Source organism: Dunckerocampus dactyliophorus, chromosome 12, assembly GCF_027744805.1.
Source record: "Dunckerocampus dactyliophorus isolate RoL2022-P2 chromosome 12, RoL_Ddac_1.1, whole genome shotgun sequence".
In the NCBI taxonomy this organism is placed as follows: domain Eukaryota; kingdom Metazoa; phylum Chordata; class Actinopteri; order Syngnathiformes; family Syngnathidae; genus Dunckerocampus; species Dunckerocampus dactyliophorus.
The window spans coordinates 16,744,358-16,771,689 of record NC_072830.1 but is presented as its reverse complement, the minus strand read 5'-3'; the positions used below and the strand labels follow the sequence as shown (position 1 = coordinate 16,771,689).

At 40.3% G+C, this 27,332-nt stretch overlaps 1 protein-coding gene across 3 annotated transcripts in view; it reads left to right on the top strand.

Moving 5' to 3' along the window:
* grik4 (glutamate receptor, ionotropic, kainate 4) overlaps positions 1-27,332 on the top strand; it is a 418,260-nt gene that overhangs the window by 86,063 nt on the left and 304,865 nt on the right. The gene's annotated exons all lie outside the window — the stretch shown is intronic.

Sequence of the window (27,332 nt, the reverse complement as noted above, 5' to 3'; positions counted from 1 at the left end):
TACCGTATATATAACGCCAGGCGTTTTGTGAGGTCGGATTTTTTTGAGAAGGCTTTTGTGATGCAAATTTATTTATGTTTTGAACAAATTTTGTTTTGAGAAGCCAAAGTCATGACTTAATTGTCCCCAGCAACTAAGCGGAACTACGTTCTTCATCACAGAAATCTGACCAGAACTGGACTTAGCAGACCAAGTGGGGGGTAAGTGGCTGTTATTGGACTACAATGCCGATGTCATCCAACTTCATGTCAAACAATGCCAATTATCCCTTTAAGTTAATCCCAAACAGTTATTTTTTACAGAACAGAGTTGGCTAGTTTTTCATACCCGAGAGTTTTGACTGCAAGAAAGACTGCAAGTAAGCAGTCGAAACTGTTGGGTATGAAAAACTAGCCACCTCTGGTCTGTAACAAAGAAGTGCTTAGAATTTATTAATGATAGACCAAATGAACCTCATTCAACTATGCTTAAGTTACATTAAGGAACATCACATGATTACATGATTTAATTCTACACCTTCTCCATGTCTCAGCAATTGCTAATAGTTCACTTCTCGTGTTTCAATTTCTGCATAGACAGAGAGGAAATAATAGAGAATATGTATATGTTATATTTATGTATTTTATTTGTAGTATAGTTATGTAATATATGTATAAAATATATATTAAAAAACATTTTCTTTTCTTTTCTTTTCTTTTCTTTTCTTTTCTTTTCTTTTCTTTTCTTTTCTTTTCTTTTCTTTTCTATTCTATTGCATTATTTTTAATGTTTTTATTTTGTTTTATATTGTTATATTTTAATTGTTTTATTTAGTTATTGAATTATTTTATTTTATGTATTGATTTTATTTATTTTTTTTGTTGCGTTTATGTGTTTATGTTCATTTAAGTGGCTGTCGGCTTTGTAACTTTTTTTCTGTATTCTTCCCTCGGTGGAGATAGTTTGCGCGCCGCTGGCTGGTGCGGTAATAAAAGAAAATGAAAAAGAAAAAGAAGAAAAAGAAAAAAAATTGTGAGTAAATAAATAATTAAATTGGAAATAAAATCAATTTAAACCATTTACGAATGGACACAGGAGTAAAAAAAAAATATACATTTTCTAATGTATAAATAAAAACAGGATATCTCTTCCGCAATGACTTCAATCATCAATCATTAAATCATGATAAATAAAATATATGCCTTGATATTGTTGAATATGACATACATACATACACTGAAAACCTTTTATCCCAGGAACACAAACAAAAGAGAGGCCATTACAGCTTGTACTGGCATCCTCTCAGGGCCACCTCTTTCCTTTCTCCCTGACCTCCCTCTTATGTTTTGTGCGTGCTGTAGATAAAGATGCCCTATAGGAAATGACAGCGTTTTATTGCTTTCTACTTTGAGGACAAAATGTGTTGTTGCCTGAAAGCCTCCTGACACCTGCTGCCTGTTCTGCTTTTTTATTTATACTTGCAGGCAAAAAAACAAAAGGGGGTAACCTATGGGTGCGAGGGAGTAGCTGGAGTTGTCCATCACCAATATAAACACTCTTTTTTAGTGCAGGGCTTCCACAAGTTGGAAGGATGGATCCCGTGGATATAAAATATGACTATAAGTATGACCGTGCAGCTTAACTCAACTCTTTTATGTTTGGGACGGTCGGTTTTTCAGCCTTGAAATAGTACAACAAGAATTTGTGGAAACCATGCTACATGCTAACAAACAACAACTTGCCAGTGTGTTGACTCATGGTAAGGGGACACTTTTTATCCAACAGGAGACTGAGGGCAGGAAGAAAATATGTCTTTGAAGGGACACGGGCGGGGCTTTGTAGCTATTTGCCAATAATGTAGGGGTGTCACAACTTTTTCCACATACTGAAAAATGAAAGGATCCAAGGGCCACTTGCTTTGTGATATCATTGAAAAAGGATATTATTGGTATGAACTTCCATCTTTGCTATTGTTTTTGTTTTCAATTTTCCAAATATTTGAACTTTTTTCTTAAATAATATTCATACATTTTCTTTTTGTAACATTCTGACCTTTCCCGTAATATTTTGACTATATTCCCATAATATTATAACTCTTTCCCCACCCTAATTTTCCAAAAATGACAACTTTATTTTGTTTTGTTTGTTTCTCATAATATTATGATGAAAATAACTGTATTCATTCATTAATATTTCAACTGCGTGCTACTAAAGCGACATAATTTTTTCTCATATGATTCGTGCCTTTTTCTCTTTTTTGTGAGTCTATCCTCACAAACCAAAAGCAACCCAGAGCCTTGGAGTTTACTGGAGAAGAGTCGACATTCGCCAGCATTAGGATTATCCCCTAGCAGTGACTACTATTTTTGGAACTTTTTCGTCTTTGCTTCGGGATTTTGTATCGGGACAAAATTAAGGTTTTGGATAAAGCCCTTTTCGTGTTTCTTTTTGAAGAACTTTGGACAGAGGATGGGTTCTAAGGTTTTATTTTTCTTTTTGTCCCGATACAGTATATGGGAATGAAGCTCAAGTATAATCAATGGAGTTAGTTTGTTATTTTTATCTTTTTTATTGCTTTATGACTGATTATAATTCCTTGCAGTCTTTTCTATTAAACCTTTGTCTTTATAAAAAAATATAAAGAGTGTCACCCTGAGCCCTCTTTGATACAAAAGAGTATGCAGGATTATTCAAGTGAATTTCTTCTAGGTTGTTCCGGCTTATCATTTAAAATTCCTAAAGGTCCTTCTGATCATATTTAGATGAGTAAATTTTCTCAGGTCAATTCCAAGTGCTCTAAATCATAAGAAGAGGAGCAGCCACAAAGTGTAGGGTCCAGTGCTATGAACATTATTAAGCGGTTGCTCTATTGTTCATGGTTTGGATGTGGTATGGTCGTCTGCACACATCAGGCTGCACACATAAGTCCTTTTCGCTCCTGACTTAGAGGTCTTGACTTTAACTGGGGAGAATTAGCCCTTCAAACGGAGTAGTCAGGCAGGAGGTGCGCACACTTGAAACAGAAAAAGTCTTGCACCCCTGTGGTCACTGGAGTTTAAACAACCTGGAGAAAACCCGCTCACGCACAGGGAGAACATGCAAACTCCACACAGAGATGTCCAACGGAGAGTCAAACCAAGATCTTCCAGATCTCCTGACTGTGTGGCCAACATGTTAACCACTAAGCCACCGCACAGCCCGTCTGGAACCAATTAACCGCAATAAACGAGGACTGTATATTCATGTGAAAAGGGCCGCTTAATTGCTGGAGCAAGATGGCGTGTGGCTATGTGTTACTTGGAAAATAGGCCTACTTATGCTAAGTGACAGACAAACCCATTTCTAACATGTTTTTCATCATTTTTTTCACCACCGCACTCTCCCACAGGCACCTCCGGCGAATATGAACGCCAGCATCCACAGTGCCGCTGTAAAGACAAATTTCTCTGAGGCAAAATCCGCTACTGTCAGAGTGTGACTTTTTACAAACTCTGGCACACGGAAAATAGCTTTTCGGAGACGGTTTCAATTTCATTGCCCACATGTGCAATCTTGCATGAGATGCAAGTATTGACTATCACTTTGGTGCAGATGGTGTATTATAGCCCCCCTCCCCTAGTATGTGTCAAGCAGTGTTCAGTGTTGCCGTTGGGTGAATCCTTTTTGCTCAGCCATGCTGGGAATGAAAAGCGGTTTCTGGTGTTGTCATTTTCATTACTGGTAACTTTGTTGCACTTTGGTTACTGCCTCATTGATGCTCTGGCTTGTCGGAGATTCATGTTTACCTGCCTTGCAGAAAAAAAAAGTGATGACATATTGGATAAAGCCTGTCTTCACCCCAGTTTGCCCGCTTGTGTGTGTGGTTGCATTTGTGTGTTGGCTTTAATGAACTGTTTGCATTGATGTGTTGACTGAATTCACCCTGCCCCCTAGTCTGGCCTGCTTGTTGCCTCGCCCCCATGGCTTTTTTTCTCTGCTTCTTCCCTGACTGCTCCTGGAGAGTCAAGATAAGACTCACTGATGTTTGTCTGCTCCCTGGCAGATTACTGAGGCAGACAGGTACAAGGGCTCTGGCAGTGCCAGTCTGCTGGAGGCCAAAGAACTTGCGCCGGATGGCTGAGCTGATCACAGCCTCCCCCTGTATGCCGGCTGCTGCTGATGGTTGCCCAATTACTTGAGAGAACGTCCAGTACAATGCCATTTAAATATACCGTGTGTCTGTATACAGTATATTTATATATACTGTAACCTCTAATCAGTTGTGTAATCAGCATGATGGGTCATATGAGTCACACTCTCAGTCGCTGCGGTGTGATTCCTGATTAGTAATGAGAACAATTTGAAATGTTCAACAAGGAAGCATGCAAGGCTCTTGTTTTGGCAGTTTGAACAAAGAATGGTTGGAAAAAAACGTGATTATTGGCCATATTTTTTTTTTACAAGTACACACAATTTGAAGACAAATTTTAAGTTGAAAAATTGCAAGAATTTAAATTTTGCACTGTATACTGAGCTTCAAAATGCATGGGACATGAACATGGGACATGGGACATTGAAAGGTGGAAGAAAGTTTTATTCTTTGATGAGAACAGTGTAACCTTTACGTTGTGATGGCCTCCAACGTTACTGGCATGACAAGGAGATCCCACCTGAGATGTTTTCCATATGGCACAGTGGAGGGGCTGCTTTTTCCTTGGAATGGAACAATGGAGCTTCAGGTTGTGCAGGGGCGTCAAATGGCAGCTGACTATGTGGATATGTTGCAGGGGGCATCCCTCATGACTGAAGGCCCTCGTTTCTGTGGTAATGACTGGCTTTTTCAACAGGACAATGCTACAGTTCACAATGCCCGCCTGACAAAGGACTTCTTTCAGCGGAATAAGCTCACTCTGCTGGACCATCCTACATGTTCCCCTGATTTAAATCCAAATGAGAACATTTGGGGATGGATGGCAAGGGAAGGGAAAAATGGACATCAGTTCCAGACAGTGGATGCCCTCTATGAAGCTATCTTCATCACTTGGAGTAACATTCCCACTAGCCTCCTGGAAACACTGGCATCAAGCATGGCCAAACCCATTTTTGACATGATTAACACAAATGGCGCCGCTAAACATGACTGAGTTCTATTTGAACGTTTGATTTCTATTTTAGGGGGGATTTGGGTTTTTTGAGCTATGGTCTTAGGTTGTCCATCAGCTGATCAAAAGTTAATTTCACTTTAATGCTTGTTTGCAATAAATTGTTTGCTCAAAAATGTATTTGTCTCATGCCCATTTCTTCTTTTTGCATTTTGTAGCTCTACTTAGAACCTCCTTAAGATCCAACAGTGCAAAATGTAAATTCTTGCAATTTTTCAACTACTCTTAACATTTTGATCAGGAGTGTATATTGCACAACACAGAGGCAACAGAACCAGTGTTGTAATTGTGACAAAGTGCTCAGCCACCATGAATAGCACTGATGACTTCACTGTAAGCAACAGTACGGTAAGTGTAACACTCGTTTTTCACACCAGCAGCAGCTAACATTTCAATGTGCATGCAGAGGTAGATAAATCTGTTGGATCCTGACTACTCGTGACACTTTAAATGTAGCTACTCCAGTCTTGTGTAAATAATAAACAAAAATACATCTGTAGGTTGACTATAGCCAGTGCTCTTTGACCCTGCACCAATTGGAGATCCCGGTACTTATTTGCCTTTGTAGACCACTCACCCGGCGACTATGGGAGACCCTGAATAAACCATTAATTTGAGCATTTTCATTTACATTAAGTCTGCAAAAGGTAATTTTTTAAATTAATGTGTAAGCACAATTTATGCTAAACACAGTTGGGCTGTGTTTACCATTCATTTTGAATGCAAACATTACAGTAGTTGTGCACCCAGTTTTGTTGTTGCCACTGTACGACTGTGGAAATTGGAGTAAAGATTAGATACTGTATCTGCGTGCTGCCAAAGCTTTGACTGTGTAGCCCTCCTTTTCTTGTAAATTGCACAGAAAGAAAGAAAGCATTGCAAGGATGTTCAGAAGGAGTTAAGATGCAGGCTTTGACAACAATGAGCACAGCTTATGAATGAATTGGACAATGAATCTGCTGCTGACTGACAATTTATTTCTGAAATGTTCTCCCTGAAACAGCAGCAGTGCAGCGACCACAAGCATTTGAAATTTGTGACACATCCAATCATTCACTCCACCTGCAGAATGAAGCAATTCTACTCATGCACAGTATCTGCCAAGCCATTGGACAGCATACATGCTGAGTTGATACCCTTCAACACCCAAATTTCTATACATCCATCCATCCGTCCATGGTCAAGCTCACAGCAGGGGCTGTAGCTAATCCCAGTTAACCGAAGGCGAAAGCCAGACCATACCTTGGATAAGTTGACAGCTCATCGCAGGGCGAATAAAACGAGTTTCTGCTCTGTGAACTACAGATGTATGCAAAACACTGCCTTCTAAGAGCAGACACGGAGTGCAATAGGGAGAGACTTTCAATGGAAAAGAAGTAAAACAAAAAATAATAAAGGAAAGTAATAACCAGCAGAGAGGGAACTTTAAGACGCATGAGGCTCAACCGAGGAGGAGGATAAGACACAATATGGAGCCACGGTTAAAGACGGGTATGTGGCAGAGGATTTAGGAAACTTTTTGGAGAAAAGTTTCAGGTGAAGTGACAGTAGCATGTGGAGAATGTTTTTGTATTTCAATGCAGATTGGTTACGCCGAGTGTGCTTTATCACTGATCGTGTCTGCTTTCCAATCACATTTTCTCCCATGAATATTTTAATTTGTGTAAAAAAAAAAAAAGGTGGGTGTGGGTTCAGTTTTTGCTGTAGAAAAGAGGATGGTAGAGAGTAACCATGCAAAGCACAGCTCACAGAGCACGGAGAGGATTTGTCTTGATGCTTTGATTCTGGCACACTTTATATGCCTGACATGCATCCCTTTTTAAACTGGGCCTTATCTGATACAGATGTTCTCATGTTGATTTCGCTTGTATTTTAGGGAACAGGTGCGCCAGGGATCCTCTGAAATACTCTATTCAGTATATCTGACATGACTGACTGTCGAATGTGAATAATCTTTCCCCAGTCGCCTTTTTCAGAGTACATAGAAGGTCTCTTTTGGATTGCAAACAGAACAAGCAACATTTTAGACGCTGGTTATTGTTGTGCAACATTACGGTATCTAACATCTCACATTTAAGCAACCATTTGGATTATAGTATATCTCTTCAAAAGGACAATAGTATAGAAATAAAGAGTAGTCAGTGTACAGCCTCTGTAGCCGTATTGATTTACTATCCACTGAAAATGAGTCAACACGCAGATATTATTGTCTACATAGCTGGCAACACAAGTGAGTATCAAGATACTGCAATTGTGTCTTGACTGTAGGCAAGCATAGTGTTTGTCACTTCATGGCCTGGGGCTGCACAAGTGCTGCTGGCATTGGAGGAGCTGTGGTTCAGTGAGAGGAAACATGAATTCCATGATGTACTGTGACAATAAGCAAAAACTGGGCCGCATGGCAGTTTTCCAACATGATAAGGAGCCAGCAAGTCTCGAGTCAAGTCTCAAGTAAAGACGTGCGAATCCAAGTCAAGACCTGTCTTGTCTTGACTTGGAGGTATTTAGACTTTGCTTATTTTTCCATTTGTGCTGCTGCTGTTTTTTTTTTTTTTTCTTTTTAAAATATACTTTTAGAATGTGCTGCAGGACAATAAAAAAAAACAGCTGCGGGCTGCAAATGGCCCCTGGGCTGCACTTTGGACACTCCTGCTCTAACGTATATCTATGTTTCACTTCTGTTGTATTGTCTTGAGAAGATATAACAAAATGCTTGCTGAAATGTGAGGTGTGTACGTATGCTAAAATGAACTACTGTATGTACTTTATTTTTCCAGCCTGCTGTAGTACTATCTTGTTTGCCTTCACTGGGCCTCATTAATATGAGGCTCCATGTAGTTTCACCACACTTGCTTGCCTTTAGGTATGGAATACAAAAAGTGTCCCACATTAATTTTGCTTTCAGACATCTCCTGTGTATTAATAACCACGCATATTGGTATTCTACACTGTCAAGGCCTCCACACTGTAGTAAATGGAGGGCAGGGATGAATGAACACATATTATCAGTGTCTCTGTGTTTCCAGTTCGCACTGAGCCTCCAGTGACGGCACAGTCCGAGAGCGTCGACCAATAACGGAGAGTCAATTTGCTGTTGGGTTCCACAGCCGCTTTAATGTGAGTGGCAGGTCTTTATCACCGCTCCCACTGGTTGATCACAGTTGAAAGGGGGTCAGGCTGACTTAAAGACCGGCTAATTAAAATGTCCGGGGGACATGCAAGGCCTTCTTTGAGTTATCAGCTACAGCACAGCGAGAGAACGAGTGAGAAGGGAGAAGCTAGAAAAATTAATAAAAGGTTTCGTTATTACACGTTGTGTCAAGATATCGGATACTAGATCATTCAGAGGTCTCTCTCTGTGGTTATTTATAACCAATCGTCTGTATTTATGTGTTTCATTTTTATTAGTCCTTGCAGATAGTGCAGAAAGGACTTTGGTTGGAGAGTTCCCTCGTGAGCAGGCTAATGTAGATTGAAAGATTGAGCTTCCAGGGACGTCCATTAAATGGCTATTCTGTTATTAGGTTCCTTTCAGCTTGTCTCCATGGTATGGCCTTTTTCAAATTACCCATTTTCACAGCCGGTTGGAGAACAGAGACTCCGGTATGGCTTGTGTGCATTTGCATATACAGTATGTGTATGACATTGAGGCGGATTTTTGGGGTGGTGTAAAGGTCACTCTTGTATCTACTCTACTGCTTTGACACGGTCAATAAAGTCACTAAAAAGGGAGTGCAGTGACTACCAAAAAAGTAGCAGTAAAGAAAAGCTGTAAGCACTCTGGATGGTGATCCTTCAGAATGGCTGCATTGACCCTGAATATACAGTATCTCACAAAAGTGAGATACTGCAAAATTTTATTATATCTTTTCATGGGACATCATTAAAGAAACAGCAGTTTGATACCACGTAAAGTAGTTAGTGCACAGCTTGTATAACCGTGTGAATATGTAACAACACATACTTTTATCTAAACAAAAGTGACTACACCCTTATGTTTAACTGTTCAAACTGGGTCCAATTGGCCTTTTTTCTCCTAGGGGTCATGTGTTTTACAAGTTCTTAAGTGTGAATGGAGAGAAGGTGGGTAAAATTTTGTGTTTACTCTGAAACGCGTTCATACTGGTCACTGGAAGTTCAACGTGGCACTTCATGGCAAAGAGCTCTCTGAGGACAGCACATATTATGTTCAGGGCCTACAGCTCTATACAAGCAAACCAACAGGTGGCACCAAATTTTTGTTATTCTGGACTATTGAGCGCATCTGAGAATGAGCCACATCCACCCCCCCACAAAAGGTAAAGGTAGCTAATTTATTGATTCTCCAATGTAATAGTGCCAGAGTGTGATGTCCTCTTTTGATTTGTAATAAATAATAAATGTCATTGTTTAATAGGTTGAAATAAGCTATCTTAATATTATATCAAGTTGTAATCTAATGCTGCGTTACCTTTAAAGAAAGTGATTTTTGACATGCCCGCATGAATATCCTAAATTTTTGTGTTTTATATATATATATATATATATATATATATATATATATATATATATATATATAAATATGCGTGTGTGTGTGTGTGTATACAGTATATACAGTATTAGGGGTGTAAATCTCTGGCCACCAGCACGATTTTTGCTGTATAGCAAAGTCAAACACAGCTTTCGTTCAAAATATAGATTTCTGTACCAGCGGCTCTCATCCAAGAATAATGCTTGCAGACGTCAGTATATTATGAAAAATTAAAAAAACCCTATGCTACCTTTATTCACAATTGCAGTGTCAGTGAAATAACGTGTGATGGGACGTTGTATCTGGGTTCCAAAATGTGCAACAAAGCACAAAAGCCCTGCTTCTCAACAACCGTATATGGCCACAAACCCTTTGACTTTGTGATTGCTCCGCCTTTTCCGAGTTGGGTGGAAAATTAGTTAGCACCTGCTCGATGGTTCTCTGGTTGGCAGCAACTTCAGCTGGCTGTTTTTTCTACTGGTTTGAATGGAAATGTGCTATGTGGTTTCTCATATTTGTCGTGTTCCTAAAATAATTTATGCTTGTGTGACAAAGCTTGCATATTGTCTGGCTCTTGTTCAGCTCATTTTTACGTTCAACTACGTGAAAGCCAAAGTCCTTCAGACGCTCGCTGTAAATCCAGCGGGTGCGAGTCGGAGTTTAGGGTCAGCCATTTTGGTAGAGTATTACACTTAGGTGTACCGCCATAAACTGTTCCGCTTTCCGACTTTTTGTTCCATTGTTTTGTTCCGTCAATTATTGACATTTTTGAACCGATTAATAATCGTCAATGTCCGCAGCGCAATGCATCTAAGAATCAATTATTTCCCCCACCCCTAGTATTTATATACAGTATAATAAAATAAGAAATATAAAGGATTACATTATATATCATTACACTATTATACTAATACAGTAATACACTAACATTGCGCTATTATGTCTAAAACTATACTTTACTTCAAAAGGGACACATTTAATTAGAACATTGAAAACAGGTTTTCTTGCATACACATGCGCAGTAGAGCTGGGTGCCAAAGTCAGAAGTGTAGACACGAGTCACGGGACTTGGACTCAAGCCAAATTCAAATCGCAATTTTGATGACCTTAGGGTCGGTTTGACAGAATCATCAAAGACTCACAGCTCGACCTGGACTTTGACGTCAATTACTTGGGTCTTGACTCTGACTTTAGTCTGATGACTTGAGATTTTCAGTGAATGTGTTGAATAAAATGTGTCCCCATTCAATGTATTCAAGTAACGTGATTACATAATAACAATTTCCAGCAAGACAACATATTTTCCTTTTGAATCTCCCTCATTGAATGCATTTCATAACTTAATAGATACTTAATAGATACGTTATTGATCTCCAAGAGAAATTCACATTTCCAGCAGCTGTGCTAAAATGTCATAATGAACTTAATCATTTAAATCACAAAATGAAATAAAACAACCAAGGCAAGACATGAGCGACAAGAAAAATAAGTAATAGAATGAATAAATAAATAAATAAATAAATAAATATAGGACAGATCACATCAAATGTGTAGTGCAATAATAAATAACAAATACTAATAATACATAATAATAAAACTCTTGAATCTTGAATCTTTATAGCTCCCCCTCTGTTGTGTGGAAAGGCCGCATGGCGTGGGGGAGAAATTGATCTGCTTAGTCTTTCGCTGGAGCAGGGTAGTGATAGTAATCTGCCACTGAAACTGCTCTTTTGTCAGGAGATGATGCTGTGCATTGGATGATGCTGGTTGTCCATGATAGAAAGGAGCCTCCTCGGTGTCCTTTGCTCTGCCACAGATGTCAGTGTGTCCAGCTCAGTGCCAATGACAGAGCCTGCCTTCCTCACCAGTTTGTCCAGGCATGTGGCGTCGTTCTTGACGCAGGAGGGCACTAGCTACGACAGTCTGATAGAACATCTGTAGCAGCTTCTTGCATACATTGAAGGACGCCAGCCTTCTGAGGACGGACAGACGGCTCTGCCCTTTTCTGCACAAAGCATCCATGTTGGCAGTCCAGTCTAGTTTATCATACAGATGCACTCCTAGGTATTTGTAGGTGTGAACCACCTCTACACCGCCACCTTTAATGAGAACAGTTACTGGGTGTGTCCTGTTTCTCCTAAAGTCCACCACCATTTCCCTGGTCTTGATGGCGTTGAGATGCAGGTGGTTTGTGTCGCACCAGTTCACAAAGTCCTGGATCAGTTTTCTGTACTCATCCTCCTGCCCATTCCTGATACATCCCACGATGACCGACGGACTTCAGTATATGGCAGAGCTCAGAGTTGTACTGAAAGTCGGACGTGTACAAGGTAAACAGAACAGGAGAGAGCACAGTTCCCTGCGGTGCTCCCGTGCTGCTGGTCACAGTGTCAGACCTACAGTTCCCCAGCTGCACGTACTGAGGTCTGCCAGTCAGGTAATCTGTGATCCATGCCACCAGGTGTGATCCTACTCCCATCTGTGTCAGTTTGTCCCTGAGAAGCTCAGGTTGGATGTGTTAAAGGTGCTGGAGAAGTCCAAAAATGTCAGATTATGAATACACTTACCGTTAGATCCCTCCTTCAAGTCTTTTTGGTTTATGAAGTGATGATGGCTTGTGGCTCATTTATCTTTTGGTTGCTTGAGTCTACAGTTTGACACAAAACGATACATAAAGTATTTAGGTATTGCAACTTCTGGTGTTTAGTTGTTGTTCTGGGCACCTTTTTCCCTCCAAAGTATAGATTCTGCAGGGTTAGAGATCATGTATTGTGTCCATCTCCCCCTCCAGGGCTGTGAAATACTGTACCGAGAATTACCACAGCTATCTGGTGCAGACACAGCTCCATTTTACAGTGACCTAATGTAGGGAGGCCGATGATTAACGAGAAGGCAAGAAAAGATGAGAGAAAAACAAGAAAGCTATTTTGGACAGCACAAATCTCTGTATTGAGAAGTCCCATTGTGTTTCTAATGTTTGAAGACTGACACACACAGGAATGCAATGTATTGGCATCAAACATGAATGTTGTGATCAAAAATATAATACAAAAAAAAGAGACCTTTTCTATATTAAGGCTGATTTCGTCAACCGTGTCCTGTTGTGAGGGACATATCTGTAAAGATAAAAACATCAAACATTAATCAGCAAATTCTGACCTGTTTAAAAACATGCTGTCAAAAAGAGAAGACATTTGAACGGGAATTCGCTTAGTTATCAAAATGATATCACATTTTTTGAAACACCCTGTATTCTGTGACCATGTAGTAGCAGGCACATTCATGATAACATGTAATACTTAAAGTATTTTGGTCATTTTAAGGCTTCCTTCCTGGACGCATTGATTTCACAGAGCCCATAACAACGAATGCTACTTCCGTCAACAGCAGCAGCACTGAGAGAGTGTTTGCCATCACCAATCATAGGGGGGACTAATACTTTTGACTTTTACTCCCTCCAGGCAGAGAATAATGTTGCTGGGTGCTAGGAAGATATAGTGAAACACAAAGCCATTCTCGTATCTTTAGCATGAAGCACTAGTGCTGAAAGTTTCACTGACAAAATCATCACGAAACAGTCGCTTACGATGTCTGCTCTCACTGGGATGCCGACTCACTGGGATGGCTGTGTCTTTCAGCACGAGACCTGTGCTCCCCGTTGAGCTGGTAAATTCAATTCAAACTCACAGGCGAGGCAACTCATTTAGCTTAAGTTACCTCCCGGTAGTAGTGATGTGCGGATCAATACTGAAATATCGATCCATCCGATGCCAGATCTTTATGCTTTAAAATTGATTCTCATATTAAAGTACTGATACTTTGTTATGTCAGTCATTTGAGGTAATGTATATCTTTAACAGCAACACAGTGGAAAGTAACTAAATTATTGAGACCTCGTCTAAATGATATTAAGTTGTTTGAAATAAATGAATAAATTCCTCTGATGTCTTATATTGTTTATTTTATGAGCTATGGGATGATTTGAAATACACTACTGAAATTTACCCAACACTTTAGGCATATTTGCACAAAGTACTGGTATCAAATCGGTATCACCATGTACAGCTGTGTCACTACGCCAGGAAAGTAGTTATTCAGTGTTTGCTGCTACAATAACCATGTCGCTGTAGCTTAGTTGGTATGCAGGTCAGGTTATGTTAATGGAACATTGCTGGCATTTTTGGAGGGCTTTTTTTAGAGGGTTTTTATCGGCAGAATAGGTTCGTTCCATTACCTATATTGCTAACTGCGATGTGCTAGCTGGTTTTCTGTCTTTAGAAGGCACAGAAAAGGAAAAGCCGTGTGTTCATGTTTCACATAAGGATTGTGGATGATAGGCAAAGTTCCAAAAAAAAGTGCAGTCTTTCTTACAGAAATTCACAATTAAGAATCCAACTAATAATGCAGGTAATGATACAACTTGGAAAGCTGCACATTTCCATCAAATTGCAAAATATGAAACTAATACTATCGGTGAAATGATAAACTGGCCTCATTCAGCACCGGCTGCTTATTATTTGGCTGCATGAACACTAGCTGCATGTGACTCCGAGTAATTCTTCCTGTGGTGTGATATTACATAGAATTATTAAAGGAAGATGCCTTACTCCTCCCTTCCAGCGCTTTACAGTCCGTGCAACTTTTCAGCCCAACGGCGAAACTTGGAAATTATACTGAGCGAGCAAACTTGTTGTTGTGTGGAGCACATCATCACTTGCACATCAATATCATCATTGGCAGAAAAATCAATACCAATATCAACCGATATCTCATTTTTATCAGATGCTATTGGATATCCCTAGCATTAACTCTACTATGACAATGTTAAACTGTCACATGTTAAACACAGGATGTGTGAACAAACTAGTATTCTTCCTTCTTCTTTTTTGGACATGTTGAATTGTGCAAGTGTGAACACGTGATGTACTTCATCGTAACTTTGTTAAGCATTTTGGAGGTAAGCCATTTCTTTAAGACTATAAAACAGCTGTGGGCTGCAAATGGCCCCCCCGAGCCGGACTTTGGACACCCCTGTGCTAATGTAATCTCAGCAGTGATTTGTGCGTAATTTTGGCAATAACATTATAGTGCATTGGAATTATTTTGAAGCACAACTGGTGGTGTTACACCAGTAACCAATTAACTGAGACTACATGGGTACTTCCTGTGTAAATATTTACCGCCCAATCCCATAATGAAAATGGTCACACACACCACATGCAATCAGGGAGTCTGAGATCAGCAGAGCCCGTCTCACAAGAGCAATTATGGTATGTTTCTCCTGTAAAATTTGAATGCTGATGAATCAATAGTCAAGGTTATTGACGCAATAAAACGCGATTGCAGACCATCCTATTTGTTAGTTTGGTCTGACCCTTTTAAGTGCGATTGCCTCAGGAGGAGACTGCAATACACATTAATCAGGCCAGCTTGATCACAGGTCACCTGTGATCTGAAGGGCACAGCGCCAGTTTAAAAAGCTTACGGCTTGTTAAAATAGAAACAATGTGTTTACGCTAGTCAAAGCTCCTCTATGTAAATGACAGGAGTACTCTGCTGTTTATAAGGGCTTACTGCAAAAAATCTTGTCAAAGAATGTGCTGCTGAGTTTAGGGATTTGCTGCAAAAAATGCTTGTTTTGAACTAAACCTGCAGGCTGGTCTGATATCTTTTATGGGCCAGATTATTTCAATTGTTGAATAACCCTGCCTTACAGTGTTATTAATCACAGCAACAGTTGTACAATTTTAGCTCAATGTTTTATCATTTCAGCTTGATGACCTTGATATCTTCTTTTTTGCGTACTGTATTTTTTAAACTGATTACCATGGCCAGTCTCTGTAGACTCTGTAGATCGTCATCAGCCTGATTGATTCTGAGGATGATAATTGTCAGAAACATTACCACGTCCCCACTCCCAATCATATCACCACCCTGCTTCTACATGGAGCTTGGCGAGGCTTAGCGCTGGTACACTTTGCAGGGCTGCTAGCAGCTCACAACAGATGCCGCTAATTGGATTGATAAAAGGATAATGTGAATAGTGACTGAGGAGTTTTGGGTGCAGCTTGGCCAACCGTGGATATAAAATCGCAGATGCGGGGTACCGAGTGTTTCAAAAGATGGTAATAGTAATGGTTTAGTTGGCAAGAAAAATCATGGATATGACAGCATATGCATGTCAGCAACAAGCAACTAAACTTGAAAATGTCTGGCGATTTATAATCTCGTGTCACAAGATCTCGCAAGATTAATCTCGTGGGCACTAGGGCTAATCACACATGAAAATGAACTCGATAATTTTGCCTGCCTTCATTTATTGCCATGTGCATGTGTGTCTGTTTACCTCCCCTCTTCCCTCCAAACAGGCAGAAAGAGGCTTCACTCTGTGCATTGGTTTCAGCACCTTGGCATATTTGTTCCCTAGAACAACGGCAGAACAGATTGAGCCCTTTTGGCAGTCGTAGTCTCTTTGTCTCGGTGGGTGGAGGCAGGGCCGGTAGCAAACACAGAGTACAGAAGAGTGTAGCCTCGTGAAGAGCAATGCAAGATACTGTAGTAGAAATTACATTAGTAGATTGCAAATATTGTCAAATAATTTTCATATTTTTTTCATTGTGCTTTCCTTAAAGTAATTTTAAAATCTCGTCCCATCTCGTTCTCGCAGGCCCAATTTCATGTATCATCTCGTCTCACGAGTGTCTTAGGACACCCCTAGAATCTATTCATTTTAGACAAGAAATGGAAGCAAAACATTCGCTTGCCATCTACATAATCTAAACTTATGCAACGCAACAGGGTTGGACAACTGGGAAGCGACTGAAAACTCTAACTAAACATTGAAGCAAAGCATTAACTTCACACCATTAAAACAACCGCAAACGCCAAATGATAGATGACAACAAAATATTGGAGAAGAAAAATACAGGAAAAGTTTTAAGCGAACAGCCTGACAACGCAGAAACCCTCTCCGATAAACAACCCATGCACGAATAAGTCCACCATTGTCTTTCATAGCCTTAAAAGAAGATGTAAAGAAATTATGATCCTTCATACTTTGTAGTTCTTCAACTTCTTGAGGGTGTCGAAGGAAGTGTGGGCCACCAGATAGTTTGAAATGTCAACTTCAGTGATGTTAGGAAATCCTCTTAGATATCGTGAAATGTCTTTCTTGATGATGTCTGGCTTTGATATTCGGCTTTAAACCTTTATAATAATACCCGAAAGTCCAACATCTGTGCATTCGGTGGTTTCTCCGGGAAAGTGGAAGTGATGAGGCGAACTGCCTCTAGGTCATAGGGTTACAACCCATCCCAAGGGGAAAAAGAGGATATGGCGTAAAGGGTAAAGGCAGGGCGTTGAAACCCAGAATTTCTGGGCCCCATAACAAAAAAAAAAATCACCGTGGGCCACCTTATTTACTGCTAGTGAGTTGTCCATGCAACAGTCTGCATATCAGGGATGAGCGAGTACACCGCTATCGGTATCTGTGTCTCTGTCTGTATATGTTCACCCATCTAAATGATCTGTATCCGTATCTGTACTCGGAGTGGGCGGAACATAAAGCGAAAGTGGGCGTGGTTTAACAGAAAATGCGTGGGGCTTACATTGGTACATTATTTTAAGTCTGAAATTGACATGGATTGATCAGAAGTTGCTTTATTATTTATTTATTCAGCTGTATGTGTACTGTGTATGTGTGTAAGTGATCTGTAAGAATTTATTATTTAATAACGTTTTAATGATCTGTGCGAAGTTGGTGATTCATGCAAACATCCAGTGATGGCAAACAGGGAAATAATCTGTCAGCCTTGTTCACTGTAGTTTTCTCAAAAGCACCGCGTTCAGTACTACGACCAACATTTTCCAACTGACTTTATATCACCAGCCAAATTAGAAGCAAGCAGACAAAAAAAAATAAAAATAAAAATACAGGCAGTGACCGACGCAACACGAGCCAGCTCTGTCTTGGCAAATGCCCCGCGTAAGTTTATCGAGTAAGTTTAGATACGAGCTGAGCTGAGGAAAACCTAAAAAAAACCCGGCCAGAGTGGAGTTACCAACGCGACACGAGCCGTTTTCAACTCTGTCTCATCAAATGCACCGCGTATGTAATGAAACAAGTCTACCAACTAACTTTAAATATCATACAAACCGAAATAGAGAACGTGGTCAACATGGATAATTAACTGTTACTACCAAATACAAGAGATTCTTTTCATCGTTTTCTGACTATAATTACAAAAAAAATCACAACCAGATAGCAAAATGACTTTACTTATTTACTGGGGCCCCTGTCAATCAGGGGCCTTTGGAATTGTCCTAACTTTCGCCCACTTTACGGCGCCCGTGGTGAAAGGTATGAGGTAGTCTTCCCTATCAACCTCCCGCATAGAGAAGTTGCTCAATTTACATGACAACTTCTACCCTTATTTTAGAAGAGCATCATCTTTGATCTATGACAACCCAGTGGATTGCTTTGAGCATTGAAAGTGTTTCAGATTGACAGATGGATTGGTCCTGATTAATGCATATTGCTGCTGAATTTATATGAGATGGGCCGTTAAAGGGGAGCAGTAAAATATAAATGGATCCCAGCCAGGAGTTGAGGGTAAGAGGGAATAACCAAAGAATGGACGTTAGAAGGAATGATTGCTGAGCACCGTTAATCATTTTGCTACACAATGATTCTGATATGACAATTTACATCACATGCGCAGTGTAATGGATTTCATGCAATGTTTAAGCCCCATATTACCGCAGAGCTTGGAAGAGGAGGACATACACCTTGAGGGCGTGTGAAGCCAGCTTTATTGTTTCTTACACTGACTAAAATACAAAAATAAACGTAGACGAGGCAATACTTTTTTCCAATGTTCATTGAAACCACAATCCTTTACAATACAGAGTTTGTATTTGTAGAGAAATAATGAATTTATTTTGGGTGTGTCATTTTCAAGCAGGAATGTCAGAAGACTTATGAGGATAGGAAACGTGGAAACTATTTATGTACATGATAGACAAGTGTTTGCACACAAACCATTCACAAAACACCTCAGCTTTTTCCCAAAGTTCATTGCCTGACCCAGAAGGCGTTGAAGCAGAATGCAATTCACAGTGCAGTCAATTCTTAAAACTCCTGGGTTTTCATGGCTTCTGTTCTGTCTCGAGCAGATCTCATTTAGCATTCTGGCCCCACTCTTGTGCAAGTCCTCAGGAGGGACCAGAGGCTCTGACACCACAACTTACAGTAACTCTGGGAAAGGATGTTTTCACACTAGTATTTGTTCTCCTTAGATAGACACTATGTAGACAAAAGTATCCAGACACACTTCTTAATCAGGGGTGAGACTAAACATCTTATTTCCCCCTGAACCTTAGGGTGCATTCGCTTGTCATGCTTGGTTCAGTTAAACTCGTTTGTTCTGTTCGTTTGGCCAAATGTGACTGTGATCATCTGAACCCTGGAGTGCACCAAACAAGTGCAAGTGAACTCTGGTGCTTCACTTCACTTGACCTCAAATGCTCCTTCTGCCTTTCTGACAGTGGTGTTCTTTAAGAGTATATTTTAGAAGTTCTAAGCTGGTAAATATAGCAGAATATACAAAGCACAGCCAACGGGTCCAGTTTGGGGGCCTTAGGATCTCGCCTCTGCTATTCGCGGATGATGTGGTTTGGTTGGCCTCATCAGCTTGTGACATTTTACTGTAACTGTTTGCAGGGGAGTGTGAAGACTCAGCACCTAAAAATCTGAGACCATGGTTATCAGCTGGAAAAGGGTGGATTCCACCCTTCGGGTTGGGAGTGAGGTCTTGCCCCAGGTGGTTGAGTTCAAGTATCTCTGGGTCTTGTTCACAAGTGAGAGCAGTCGACAAACAGATTTTGTGTTGAAGACAGAGATGAGCCGGAAAGCAAAGCTCTCAAATTACCGGTCGATCTATGTTCCCATCCTCAACTATGTTCATGAGCTTTGGATCATAAAAAGAACGAGATTGCATGATTGAACAAGTTCTCTCCGTAGGGTGTCTGGACTCACCCTGAGAGCTAGAGTGAGGAGCTTGGTCATCTGAGAGGAGCTCAGAGTAGAGTCGCTAGTCATTCATATCGAGAGCAGCCAGTTGAGGTGTCTCGGGCATCTAATCCGGATGCCTCCTGGATGCCTCTCTGGTGAGGTGATCCGTGCATGCCAGCCAGTAGGAGGTCGGGGGGCCGACCTAGGACATGCTGGAGGGATTATGTCTCACAGACTTGCGTACCCCACGACCCGGACGCAGACAGACAAGCGGAAGAAAAACGATCATGGATTGACCAGAGAACCAAACCAAACAAAGTGTAAAACCAGCCTTAGCGTTGCCACAATTATGAGACACTTTTTTCACCCCTTGAAAACAGTCGATACAAAATAGGGATCGTCTTCTGTGCAGAAGAAGCTATAGATTGCATTCACACTTGACCAAACGAACCGCACTAACAGAACCAAATATAAACATTTGTTAATGCACCCTTTGCAAACAATAGTGATGATGCAAATTTTAAGATAATGGCAGTCAATGGAGCAGAGTCATCATTAATTATTTTTTTACTAGACAAAACCCCATTGAGGTCAAGATTTCATTTTCAGGGTGGGCTGGCCAAGAGGGCTGCTGCACAAGCTTTCACAAACAGTGAATTAAAATATAGTAACCCAAAATTGCAAACACGCATTAGTTGAAGTCACAGTAACATTTCAAAAACATAGACACTGATTTTATTGTCTGATTATATAGAAATGTTTCTACAACATTATACTATTGGCTGAAACTGGCAGCCGCCGTGATCTAACTGGTAGTAGACTGGGTTTGCGCACTTAGGAGGAAACGCCCACGGAAGCCTCATCTTAGGTTTCTGCCCTGTGTTTGATCAGGAAATGTACAAATTTAGCAATTTTTACTTGAGAAATGCTAAAAACAATTGCAATCATACAGAAAATACATTTGTAATAAGTTTAATGGCTCTACCTCATCTGCCTCTCCTGGCTGAAATCACTGGTAGGTCATAAATTTGACTGCATCTTTAAAACATCCTGTTCAAGGTGCTTCGTAACATCAACATTTGATTCCAAGGCTAATTTCTCAAGTCTCCGGGCCATGTAGTAGGAAGCATTAGCTGTGTATGTATTTTTACGTATTTTTTGTAATACTTTGTTGCGTGGTTATTTTCATTTTATGTCAATTATTGCTACGGTTCAATGCAACAGCTGATGAATAAGTTGATGATTTTACAGTCAATGAATGAAATCATGTTGCTGCGAGGAGTAATAAGGAAAGACGGTGAAAGCAAAACAAATTAGCATTATTTTTCACCATTTTGTTCCATTTCTAGTCTGCTGCTATCTTTTTTTTTTTTTTTTTTTTTAAATAACTCTCGTGTCGTCTATTTCCTTCCAAAACAACAGCTTGTCCTTGAGCTCGAAAGTTTCTTGGTTGAACAAAGGCAAGAGAGATTCCTCTGATACATTACACTTTGCATCCCCCCCACCATCTCATACACACTGCAGTGTTTTCAAGCCATAATGCTATTTATAGACTGCTCCCAAAAACTTTCTCAGTATATTAAGACGTGTTGAAAGCTTTTGCTGTCATCCAACTAATAATGAATGGCACCTTGAGCTGCAACTCGACTAAAAATGCTTGCTGAACACCATGCCCCAAATCAATTTTCTTGACAACTGACTTTACCCTGCAAAGGTGATAGTTGTTGAAGATGTTTTGGTTGCATCACGGATCAGCAAACACACAACTATACAGACATGTAGCAGTAGACCCATTACAAACATGCCCCTGCTTGCACTAAAGTCCTACCCCCTTCTCACAGTTAATACACACGCAAAAAACAGTAAATAATTCATGAATAATTGCTTAATAAATTAACAGAAAATAAATTAAAATGAATGCATTTCATGAAAAAGTCACAGTTTAACTACTGTGTGATGATATGGAAGCACAAGAACAAGCTTGATATAATGCAGTGGTCACCAACCTTTTTGAGACCAAGATCCCTGGTCTGGGCTGTGAATCTGCACAGGATCTTGTGGTGTCGGCTTCATGAGTAAACTACAACTATTTGGCTTGTTGACTGTCAGGGAAATCCCCATAGATAACCAAGACGAGTACTGGACTGTATATCTACTCAAAGGAACAGACTCACACCAGCCAAGATTGTCTTTTCACTCGCGAGGAGAACGAAGGGACGCACCAGAGTTGCATCCCACACCGCTCTGGATACGTTCTCTGAGCTCTCGCTTTTTATTTGGGTATTCCCTATCTACAAGGTTGTGCAACTCTAAGGGATGGGGTAGCAAGCAGCTGCACAACTATTTGTTTTGTGTACGTGTGTGTCTCGTAATACATGTGTGGTATGACGCACATTTCAGCATAGCATTGAAGGACATCGGTTAGTATGCGACTGCATCCTTGGATTCAGCAGACAAGGTGGCGCCATGAGTCGCCATCTTCTCTGTTGCTAGGTCACATTCCTAAAACAGACCTTCCTACAGGGCAACACACTTTAACACTATTACGATATAGGAGTGATAATAATATTGCTGGTTAATTTATGTCCAGTTCCAACAGTGTTTAGTACATTTTCATAACAAACCCTTCACAACGATACCTCTCAATTAAAACAATTTCTTTCACATTGACTCAGTGTAGTGGCCGAGCGATGCAGAGTGAGCAGAGAGGGGCTGGTCAATGTGTTGCAACAGTCGGCTCAAGCATTTTTTTGGAGATGGAGTTATATTTGTGCCTTAACTTTGCGGTAGCAAAGGCAGACTTTGAGCTTTATTAACGTGCAATAATTGCTGTTGTGTGCACAAGCACATTGCTGCGACGCTCTGTCACTCACTCCCTCTCTTGCTTGACCTTTTTGCTTGCGCGGGGCTGTGTTGCCGACTTGGCGATTTTGTCGTTAGATCTGGCAACATTCCAACCCCCCTTGACGACATATGTTCTCAAAAGTGACTAGCGACAAATCCAGTGACTTTTTGTTAGTGTGAGCCATAGAATAAACACAGCGTAATCTGTTATTCGCTCTTCTGATCTTCTTCACTTCTAATTTAAAAAAAGTTGTCAATAGCCAACGTGTGATGGGACAACTTTGAGAGGCGCTGACTGAGATAAAATATTAAAGTTGTTTTATTTGGATGAAGTGATGGACAATTTTAAATTCACAAACCAAGAATCAAGTTTATTCGTAGTTCTAAACGTAATTAAGGTGTTTTTACTCACTTTTTTTTGTCTGTCCTACGAGGTTATGCTTTTTTTTCTACAGCATTTCACATCATATGAATATGATATGCAAATTAGAAGATGGCATCATCTAGCAACTGAAAAGTTGTTTAACAGTGCAGCCGGGGGCGATGTGTACAAGGCGAAACCGGTGTACTAGTGCACCTTCAGCCAGGTTTTGGGGACTGGGCAACCTTGCTGGTTGCTGCCTGGATAGTGGCAAGACTTACGGGCGTGTTCAGTGGACAAAATGCGTGCCTGTTGATCGCTGTCCGGGAGGTGAGGGCACTGATATGATAATACATTTTTTTCAAAATGTTCTCGTGATCGACCGGCAAAGTCCCAAAGAACGACTACTGGCTCACGATCGACGGGTTGGCGACCCCTGATATAATGGATACAAGCGTGGTGTTTCTCTTCTCTTGCCACAGGCTAAATGATCTCTTCAATCATTCACTCTGTTTAGAAACCTCTAACAATAAATGTGACACTTTGGGATAAATCTTAGCATGTAAATGACACGAATCATGATCGTTACACATAACCATTACCTTCAGATTTGATTAAAACGTTGGGTCAGTCAATGTAGATCCAATTTATTAAAAAATGATTGACTTTCCTTCATTTATATTATTCATCAGGTTATCCTCCCCTAAGGGTCCATCTCAACCTGCCGCTGACCTTCACTCACTTGAGGAACCTTATGAAAGATTGTGGGGTGACACGAGAGGCGGGGGAAGAGGAGGCGTCCTGCTAGAAATTACATAATAATAAAGGGCATGGAAGATGGTGCAAGGAAGGGACACATCAATACACGAAGGACAAAAAGGCACAACACTATAATGCAAATAAATTCCATTCCCGCCGTGGCTGAGTTATGATGGTCATTCCACTGCGCAACGTCTCTTTCGTTTCTATACTGTAGTTGTGTGCTTGCACATAGCAGCATTGATTCACAAAGAGAATACTCAACATCTTGGAAACTTTCATGTGGTCCTTGAAGGTAGGAAGTGAGGAATCTGATAGGTCGGCACACAATCCAATCTGGGACTTGTATCAGCTTTTGATTTGTTAAAAATTAAAATTTTGTTCATATATTATCATAGGAAATATCCATCCATCCATCCGTTTTCTATGCAACTTATCCTCATTAGGGTCGTGGGTGTATGCTGGAGTCTATCCCAGTTGACTTTGGGCGAGAGGCAAGGTACACCCTGGACTGGTCGCCAGTCACAGGGCACATATAGACAAACAACCATTCACACTCACATTCATACCTATGGACAATTTAGAGTCGCCAATTAACCTAACATGCATGTTTTTGGAATGTGGGAGGAAACCGGAGTACCCGGAGAAAACCCACCCACGCACGGGGAGAACATGCAAATTCCACACAGATGATGTCCAAGTGGAGATTCAAACCCAGATTTTCCCGATCTCCTTACTGTGTGGCCAAAATGCTAACCACTCAGCCACCATAGGAAATAATATAATTTTATTTGTTATAGATACTCCAAATTATTTCAATATTTGCAGATCAAGGTTTTGTTTCCGCGATTCCACACAACTTTAGAAGTGCATTTTTTGCAAAAAATGTGTTAAACTATTTAGTATTTCAACTGGTGGACATGCTTTCTTAAGAATATCCCATATACTGATGTCCAGCACTGCATTGCCGATACCGATACAGGCAGCTCTTCCCTATTAATGTCAGGTCACATCTCGTGTAGTGAATTATGCTTCTTGTACTGTGATTCCTCTAGATGCGTTTCACAAGTAAAAACTATTTATTCAAAATAAGACAAATACTGCAATATGCAATGTAAGTAAGTTCTAGAAAAAGTTTATTTTCTCAAACAAAATTATTTAAAACATCATGATGTGTACAGACAGTCAAATAACACCCCATAGTCACCTTTACACTCAAATTACCTAATATGGCAGACATGATAATAAGACATAATAACTCACATGTAGCATTGGGAATGTCCCTTTTTGTGGCATCTCGAACGTAGTGTGGGTCAATCACATGGCATTAAAAAAAAGCCTTAAAAAAGCATTTTTAAAAAGCCAGTTTATCATCCATCCTCACTACATTAGTTGTCGTTTGATTGATATACAGGGTAGCCAGTCTGACACGCATCTGGCGTACATAGTCGTACATTCGTAAAATAGTTAACACTGGTGCACTACTGCTGGCTTGTTTATGGCACATTGCGCAATGCGCAACTCTAACATGCAGGCTATGGGATCTCTGGGACACAAGAGACGGCCGCCACTTTAAGAATTGCAAGTTACCGAACTCACTAGTTAGCCTCCAGTTTATTGATTCTAAACTGAAGAGTTTGAAACTGAGTGGGGAAGAAGGACAAAGTAAGAAGGCAAAAACGTACCACTTCCACACGAAATGGGAGGGGAACTTTTTTTCACTGTCATGTCGGACTCTGCGTCCATGACTGACTCCACAGCGCAAGTTGTATGTTGTATGTAATGTAAGGTAATGTGTCATCAATGTGACATTGTTATATGTTATGGTACCGGCAGCAAACCAAAGATCACCATCAGTCCACCAAATTTATATTGACAAATACAGTAGTTTTTTTTATAGTTAATTATATTGTCCCGAATATAAGACTATTTTTCCACTTGGAATAGGTTTGAAAAAGGCAGGTCGTCTTCTACTCGGGGTCTTGAGACTTTCCTCTCGCGACTCACTCACAAAACAAAGTTGATCAATTAGCCTTCTGTTGAGCTGCTAAGAAATGTATACATACAATATATACATACAGCATATCGTTTTTTTTATCCTCTAATTATTTCACTGATTTTGAAAAGAATATTTTCAAATAAAAATCGATTTTGTCTTTAATATTAAACTGTTCGTGCAGCGAGCAGCTTTCCGGCCTTATGAGGGCAGTTGTGTTAGTCGAGCACCGCAGCTGTGAACGCTTATGCCGTTTCGGCCTCTTCAGGGGCAACATTGCACCATCTTAACCATTTGGGGACATAGTAGAAAATAACGGAGTCCTTTTTTTGTTGAGCATTGTGCACAAAAGCGCTGAGCCGTGCTCTCTGCCGCTACTAACATCATAGGGAAATGATTATACATTCGCATGGCCATTTTTGCAACCCGAGCCAAAACTAGCAGCTACAGACCATAAAACGTGCAATAACCCTTCGCCCAGTTATAGCTGTATAGGACTAGATTATGGCGGAGGTATCCTAGATCGAATACTCGGCAAATGTGTGCAGATGTCAGCCAAGGATGGTGAAAGACGAGTCACATCGTGGCAGGATGATGTCCCATTGGGTGAAGCCCACTTGTCAAACGTCTTCACCTCTACATGCTAGGCTTTAGCTTTTATTTTGACAGAAGGACTTTAAAAGCTCCAGTGAACCTAACATACAGAAAAGAGTCATTGGCTTGATGTCTACCTCCCATTCAAGGCAGTTGGAGAAAATGCACGCTGTGTTAAATATGCTCCAAACCTTCCCTGACTTTATTAGGTACTTTTGCCTGTGTCATCTGTCGCATTTTTTGGACTGGGGTGCGCCACAGCTTTTTAATGGATGCATCAAAAAAGCGATTTCTATTTGGCTCCAACTCCCAGAAACAATATTATATATTATTCGCAAATTGAGAGCTCACAGTCTGTTTGTCTTTTATGCCAGCGGACATCTGTGACGGTGCAGCAGTCCACCAGATGAATACTGGACTGGAGTCGCAGCAAAAGTACAAGGTACAGTTTGTACCTTGCAGCTTTTAGGGTTTTTATTTTCATTTAAGCATAACACAAAAGGTTATTTATCTATTTAGAGGAGTACAGCTGTATAACTCACCATTAAACATACTAATGCACACTGTTATTGTGGTCAGTCCTCCACCTTTGAGGCCTTTTTGCAGCATAACACAATGAGCCGAGTGGGACCCGTGATGAATTTTACTGTTTGGTCATTTTTGTTTACACTGTTGGTGTGTGTTAGCAGGATTGGGTAATAATATCAAATACCGTTTGGAGGCGATAAAGGGACTCATTATGACACTCAATATTAAAAAAAAAATTGTTTTTAAGCCTTGGTGGAGGTCTATGGTCTATGGCGTTCTTGTTTTGCATATATTTTACGTGATTAGGTATACTGAAAATGGCAATGTCATGAATAAAACCTGTTATTTAACAAAACACTTCACTGGCCACTTTTATTTGACCGCTCTTGACACCAACAGGATAGTTTATGTAATGTCTAGCAGCGATTTTTCAGAGGTCTTAGATGAATCCACGGTAGTTAATAACCAGTGAAAACACATTTCTAAATAATGTAATTTCATTCTTTCCAATAGAAAAAAATGGATGAAAATAGCTTGCGTTGCAACTGTATGGTTTTGGCACGTGTTTTACAACATGCTTGGCAGTATAGCTGCTGTTTGCTGTTGCT